The sequence below is a fragment of the Arvicola amphibius genome, chromosome 6 (genome assembly GCF_903992535.2).
Source record: "Arvicola amphibius chromosome 6, mArvAmp1.2, whole genome shotgun sequence".
In the NCBI taxonomy this organism is placed as follows: domain Eukaryota; kingdom Metazoa; phylum Chordata; class Mammalia; order Rodentia; family Cricetidae; genus Arvicola; species Arvicola amphibius.
In genome coordinates, this window is record NC_052052.2 from 44,919,521 (window position 1) to 44,925,812 (window position 6,292).

A 6,292-nucleotide genomic window follows, 5' to 3' on the forward strand; every position below is an offset into this window, starting at 1 on the left:
GAATTCTCCTTATTTCCTCGTCAAAAAGCCAAAACATCACGGTGTCTTCATACATGGGCGTACTAATGAAGGCAGACACACAAGACGTGGCCTTCTTGTTTTGTGGGAGCTTTTCTAGAAATCATAAGAAGCGAGGAGTGGCCGGGCGACGGTGGCGCACGCCTTTAATCCCAGCACTCGGGAGGCAGAGGCAGGCGGATCTCTGTGAGTTCGAGACCAGCCTGGTCTACCAGAGCTAGTTCCAGGACAGGCTCCAAAGCCACAGAGAAACCCTGTCTCGAAAAACAAAAACAAAAACAAAAAAGAAGTGCGGAGTGGTGGTGGCACACACCTTTAATCCTAACACTCCTGAGGAAGAGACAGGTGGGTCTCTGTGAGTTCAAGGTCAGTCAACCTGGTTTCAGCGGGAGTTCCAGGATAGGCAGCAAAGTTACAAAGAAATCCTGTCTTGAAAAACAAACGAACAAAAAACAAAAAGGAATCATAGGAAGAAATTCTCTAAAAAAAAAAAAAAAAGATCCGGTTTACTGTAATTTTGAAAAGAGGAAAAAAATGTTTGCCTTACTCCATGAATATGCCATCTATCTCATAAATATTCATAAACTTTAAATTCCACTACGACGAGCCCACTGCGCGGCTCCCACTCCTTGAACAGCCAGTGCTGTATTTGCTTTGCTTAAAACGTGACTCTACTGACTCTTCCCTTCCAGAAGAACTAAGAACTGCACTCCTAACGTGAGTTAGGTGCCGCCCACGCTTGCTAATTCCGGAGAATTAGCTAGTCTCAACTCTGCTGGCAGGCACACCCTCTCTACAGAGACCCCAGATGGAATTAAGAACTATCAGAGATGCAGCGAGTAGGGGAGACCGCTGAGGACCAGCGCTTGGTAGATAAGTTGAGCATCACCCTTTGAAGCCAGACTTGAGATCACCTTTTCTGATTTTGTGGAGCTGGGAGCAGAGATCGCCATTATGTAAGCCGCTCCCTTCCCAGCCTCCTTTCCTGAACCTTCTGCCCCCAAGCACCTGCACTGACCTGCTGTGCGCTGGGTGGCAGGCCGGACCCCCTGGACCTGGGAACGTCCTCAGTGGAGCTGCAGAAGCTGGGCTGCTGCTTGGTCTTGCAGTTCCCGTGGGAGCCCAGGCCGTCTCCAGGGTGACCTCCTCAAACACTGCCTAGGCCGCCCCTCCCCGGCTCGGTGGGCCTTTGAGCCAGGCATCCCATTATCACTGTCTCCCGGAGCCTTGCCAGCCCCGCCTTGTGGGATTGCCACGATCTGACTGTGAAGCTGCATCCCCGGATGTCAGGGGCGCCAGTGGGAAATACGAAAAATTTCCCAGATATAAGATCGAGACATGAAGATACTTCTCATCCCCCCTCTCCCAGCTGCTGACAGATCCTGTGCAGCGGCTCACTTTTATGCCATGAAATGACTGCTCTCTCTTTACAGAATTAGCGAACCAAAAACTGATGTTAATCGGCACACCCGGGGTGTAGGGGGGCATAGGGTCTTTAAACCCTGCTGTTACAGGAGCAGGCTGCGCTCCCTCAGTTCCTCTGTGGACAATGAGCTACTAAAGCTTAGAACTAGACTGCTGAAGCTTGGGAAGTTTGGAGTGCAGGCTGTTTGGGCTCGGGGACCCACCTGCTATTCTCGCTGCCATAGAGGATACTCATTGAATGAAGAGACCAGAGGCCACCCACAGCACAGTTTACAGCGGGGTCCTTGACAAACGTTCTCCTGGTCCTCAGAAGCAAGGATGGTAGCTGAGTAGTTAGATTTCAGCCTAGTGTTCAAGGAGCCCTCAAGGCCATCCCAATCCACGTTTTCACAAAGAGTAGGAAATTACTTCTTGAATACTACTAACCAGTAGATCTGTTCAGTGATCAATAGCCAGTACCCCATTTAATCTGCTTAAAGACCCCATGATGTAGAGACCCCGTTATTCTACTTTATTTTTGTGAGGATCTCGAGAACTATGATGTAAGCTGCTCAGGTCTCTAGTCAAATCATGAAACTGAGTTCCTCCCACTAGAAAGCCCTTGCCTTTGCCAGACAGTGGGTTCACCAACCCCTCCCTTAATTATGTAATTATGTTTTCCAAAAATGTAGTCAAAATTTTAAGATACAGGAAATAAAAGGTTCACAGGTCAGTTTATTTTCATATTTTTCATTTATTTTCCAGGAAAAAAAATCACATTTTGATAACAACTTACATTAAACTTCACTTTGAGATGGCAACCCTATTTGCAGTAATGCATTATGATGAGTAATTGCATATTCAAGATTTTGTGAGCTGGGTGACTGGAAGAATTATAAAGGAAAGAACATTTATAAAAATCACCAGTTACAAAAAGTGATATCCACACTTTTACTAACTCATAAGGCGAGTGACATGATTATTTTCAATCTGTCCAGCCACATTCCTGCCACCTTTGCCTAGTAGAGAGCTCCCAGCTGTCCTCGGAGGGAGCATGCCTCTGCTGTTTCGTTGGCTTGGGCACACAGGAAGCATTGAAGCTGTACTGCAGATTAGGCAGTAAGGGTCAGGGAACACGGGTGGAAAGAACAGGGAGGGGAAAAGACGAGACACTGACTTGTCGACTCAATTTAAAATACACTTTGAGTATTTGAATGCACAGTTTCTTCTGTAACTACTTTATGTCCAAGATGTTTTGCGTGATGATATACTCGGTACAGAATTATAAAGAGAGTCAGTGTACTTTTGCTACATGGATCACAGATAATTTGAAATAAAGGCCACTACCAGGGCAAAGTACACATTGATAAGTATCTTCTTCACTGACTGAATGGATTGCATTATAGATAGAAACACAGCAAGAATTCTCTGAAATGCCTTTCCTGGTTTCTTATTGTTAAGGAAGAGTAAAACACCGTTGGCTTCAGACAGGCTTTACCCTATACAGGTGAAAAGCTAATGAGGAATCTTTTTCACTCGAAACACACCAGTGTTCAAGCTGCCAGAAATCAGCCCTAGGAATCCCTGCCTGGCATGCAGGGCAGCTCTGTGGTAGATAAGACTAAAGGGTCACCACCGCAGGAATCCCTGCCTGGCATGCAGGGTAGCTCTGTGGTAGGTAAGACTAGAGGGTCACCACCGCAGCTCCTGCTGGTTTCCAAAATAATCACTCAGCATCAATTTCCCTCTAGCGGAGATAAGGGGCAGAGTGGGGAGGGGTGGGAGAAGGATGCAGGGGAATGGGTAGCGGGGAGAGAGAGGGAGAGGCACCAATCTCTTTTATGCATATTCATTTTAAAAAGCAGTAATCAAACACCAATCCTTGGAATCAATGCAGCTTTAAGAACTGTCATCCTAGGGACTCCTAAGAAAAATACCAGGTTTTGGATCTTCTGAGAGAGTCATTTGGTATATTATTTTAAATAGCTTAAGGTGATGATGGATAAATGACATTCAACATTCATTTTGCCAGAAACGATGTCAATAAGTTAATGGAAGTTCAATGAGTCAGATGGTGCTAATATATGCATGGTATACTCAGTCTATGAAGCAGGAGAGCTAATAATTCACAGAATCTGAATGGACAAAAGGTTGGATTACATTCAAAAAATGTAAATGTCTTTTCTGTCTAATACAAACAAGTTTAAATAAAGGAACTAATTTATGTATGATAATTAGTTTCAAAAAAAGCAAAAGGCAAAACAAAACCCAACACTCAATTGCTTTTGGCCTTAACCAAAGTGGTTTTACAGAATTCCAAAATTCATGTAAAAATACTATCAGTATCGCTCAAACACAATTTGGTTTCTTGAAGCTGTTTAGTCAAATATAATTGAAGATTCTTCACTAGTGTTAATTACTTCAAGAAGTTGGAATCTTTTCAACAAATAGGGGCTTGAAGTGTTGATCACAGACTCAGGTCTTAAAAATTTTAAAATATTTCCATGTCGGGTTAAGAGTTCTTTAGACAATAAAGTTAAAATTCACTGAAGGATACTAGCGAGCACAGATAACAATTCATGTCCAGTGGCCAAAATTCCCTTAAAGCTACAAGCTTAGCCTACCCTTCCTTCTTATATTGTTTGACTTCATGTCCTCCAGTGGAGCTGTGAACTAGAATTAAAAGGAAAGTTCCCTGAAGTTCCTCAAGGTATCCTTATAAATACAAACACCCTCTTCCCAGTTCAGCGACATTCTAAGTTCCGTGAAGGCTGTGACAGTTATTGCCCATCTCTGAAGCGTGACGACTGTGGCAAAGGACCACGGGTTTCACAAGGCAGTGAAAGCTTGCTTGGGCTTGTGAGCCACACGCTTTGGAAAACACTAATGAATGCTGTACTTCTTTTCCTTTACAACAGCAATAGGGGTCACTTTAGTCTGTATTGGCTTTGCGCCGAAACCTCTTCTCTCTAACGAGGCTAAAGATGTATTTAGCACAGGCAATGTGCTCCAGGAATAAAGGGAGGAAATCAGAAGTGAAATCTGAAGACTAGATTATGATACCCAAGGCACATGTCAACAAGCCTCTTGTTTGTGTGCAGCGCTGCCTGCTTAGGATAGAAAACACACACTCAACCTGGGATCAATCAGAAAGGCTAGCCTGACCACTCAACCTGGGGTCAATCAGAAAGGCTAGCCTGACTCCTCATCTCAGATGATCCCAAACCTGAGTCCTTCACAAAGGAACTTTACTTCAGTTGGTTACGAACGATGTAATTCTGCCTTGCTGAAGATAACACAGTCCCCGAGCCGTGATAGGCGAGAAAGTTCAGTGCTTTCTGTATGTTTCTTTTTTATTTTTTTAATTATTTATTTATTTATTTATTTATTTATTTATTTATTTATTTATTTATTTTGGTTTTTCGAGACAGGGTTTCTCTGCAGCTTTAGAGCCTGTCCTGGAGCTAGCTCTTGTAGACCAGGCTGGTCTCGAACTCACAAAGATCCGCCTGCCTCTGCCTCCCGAGTGCTGGGATTAAAGGCGTGCGCCACCACCGCCCGGCTTGTATGTTTCTTTTTTAACATAAGGAGTTGTAGAGGGTGCATGCCTGTCTCACTTCTCACGATTATATGGATTAACACAAAACATGAGAGAAGCCGTATTTAATTCATAGGTGAGAGAATGGCTTTCTCCATCGTTTGCCAAATGAACAAACAAAACCAACACAACACAAGCAGAAAGCCAAAGGAGTAAGGAAGGTCCAACAAAGCTCAAGAGATACATGAGCATGGTAGAGACGAGCATCAGGTGTCACTTGGCCTGAGCTGTTTATTTATGCCAACAATTTGACTCCGTGGTTAGGGAGAACATCCTGGGTGCTTCATATATTAAGTTTCTAAGCTGTACTCTGAGCCCACTTTGATATTACTAGAAATCTTGTTTTTGGTGTTTAGAAGCTGCCAAACAGAAAATATCACATGACAAATGGTATACATTTTCACTGACTGTGATTTTGTAAAATGCATCCTCTTTGGGGGAAAAGAAAGCTGTAACACATACACACACACACACACACACACGCACACACACACACACACACACACACCCCTACCTCTCAAGTGGATATTTGCATATTTTACTACCATTTAACATTCATTGACAACCTGTGATTACTTTGAGAAAAGGCAAAACATAGCAAAAATTGATACAATTATTTTTGGAAGAGGCTCGTGTATGCTTAGAAAGCCAAGAGTCTATGAAATAATGTTAGTTTCCAGGCCAGCGCTCCAGAGTTCCTAGTAGCTATTATTAGACTGAATTGAGGGAAAACACTAGAAAAAAATGTCATTTACCTTTGAAATTAATATTTAAGTCTGCTATTATGTGAGCAGTAAATAGGGCCCTGGAGATCTATCGGGGTCATGTTGCTAAGATTTTGGATGCTTATCAATAAACATGTCCCCAAGTACCATCCCTAGAGATTTATAAAGACTTGCTGGTATCCATTTGTAGTCTGTCTAGGTTCTGAGACAGGGCCCCAATTTAAATCGTTTCTCTACTACTGTTTGGAAGTAAGGGGTCCCACATAGCATCCTTTGAGAGACATCAGTTCTTTTAAAATAACATCTTATCAGGCCCATCTTTAATCCTTTCAATGCAAACTTTTCACAGTGCCTTTTATTTTGACATCCAACTCGATTATTTCCCCCCAAATTAACCAAAATGAAACAGCAAGGTACTCATTCTGTTGCTTGTACAGCTGGGGTTCTTTGGGTCCTGTGGTGTCACTTTGGGGAAATTCATCAGGCTAAACCTCAGTACCATCATTGGGAAAAGAAGGATTGAAAAGCATCTTTACCTTTTTTTTAG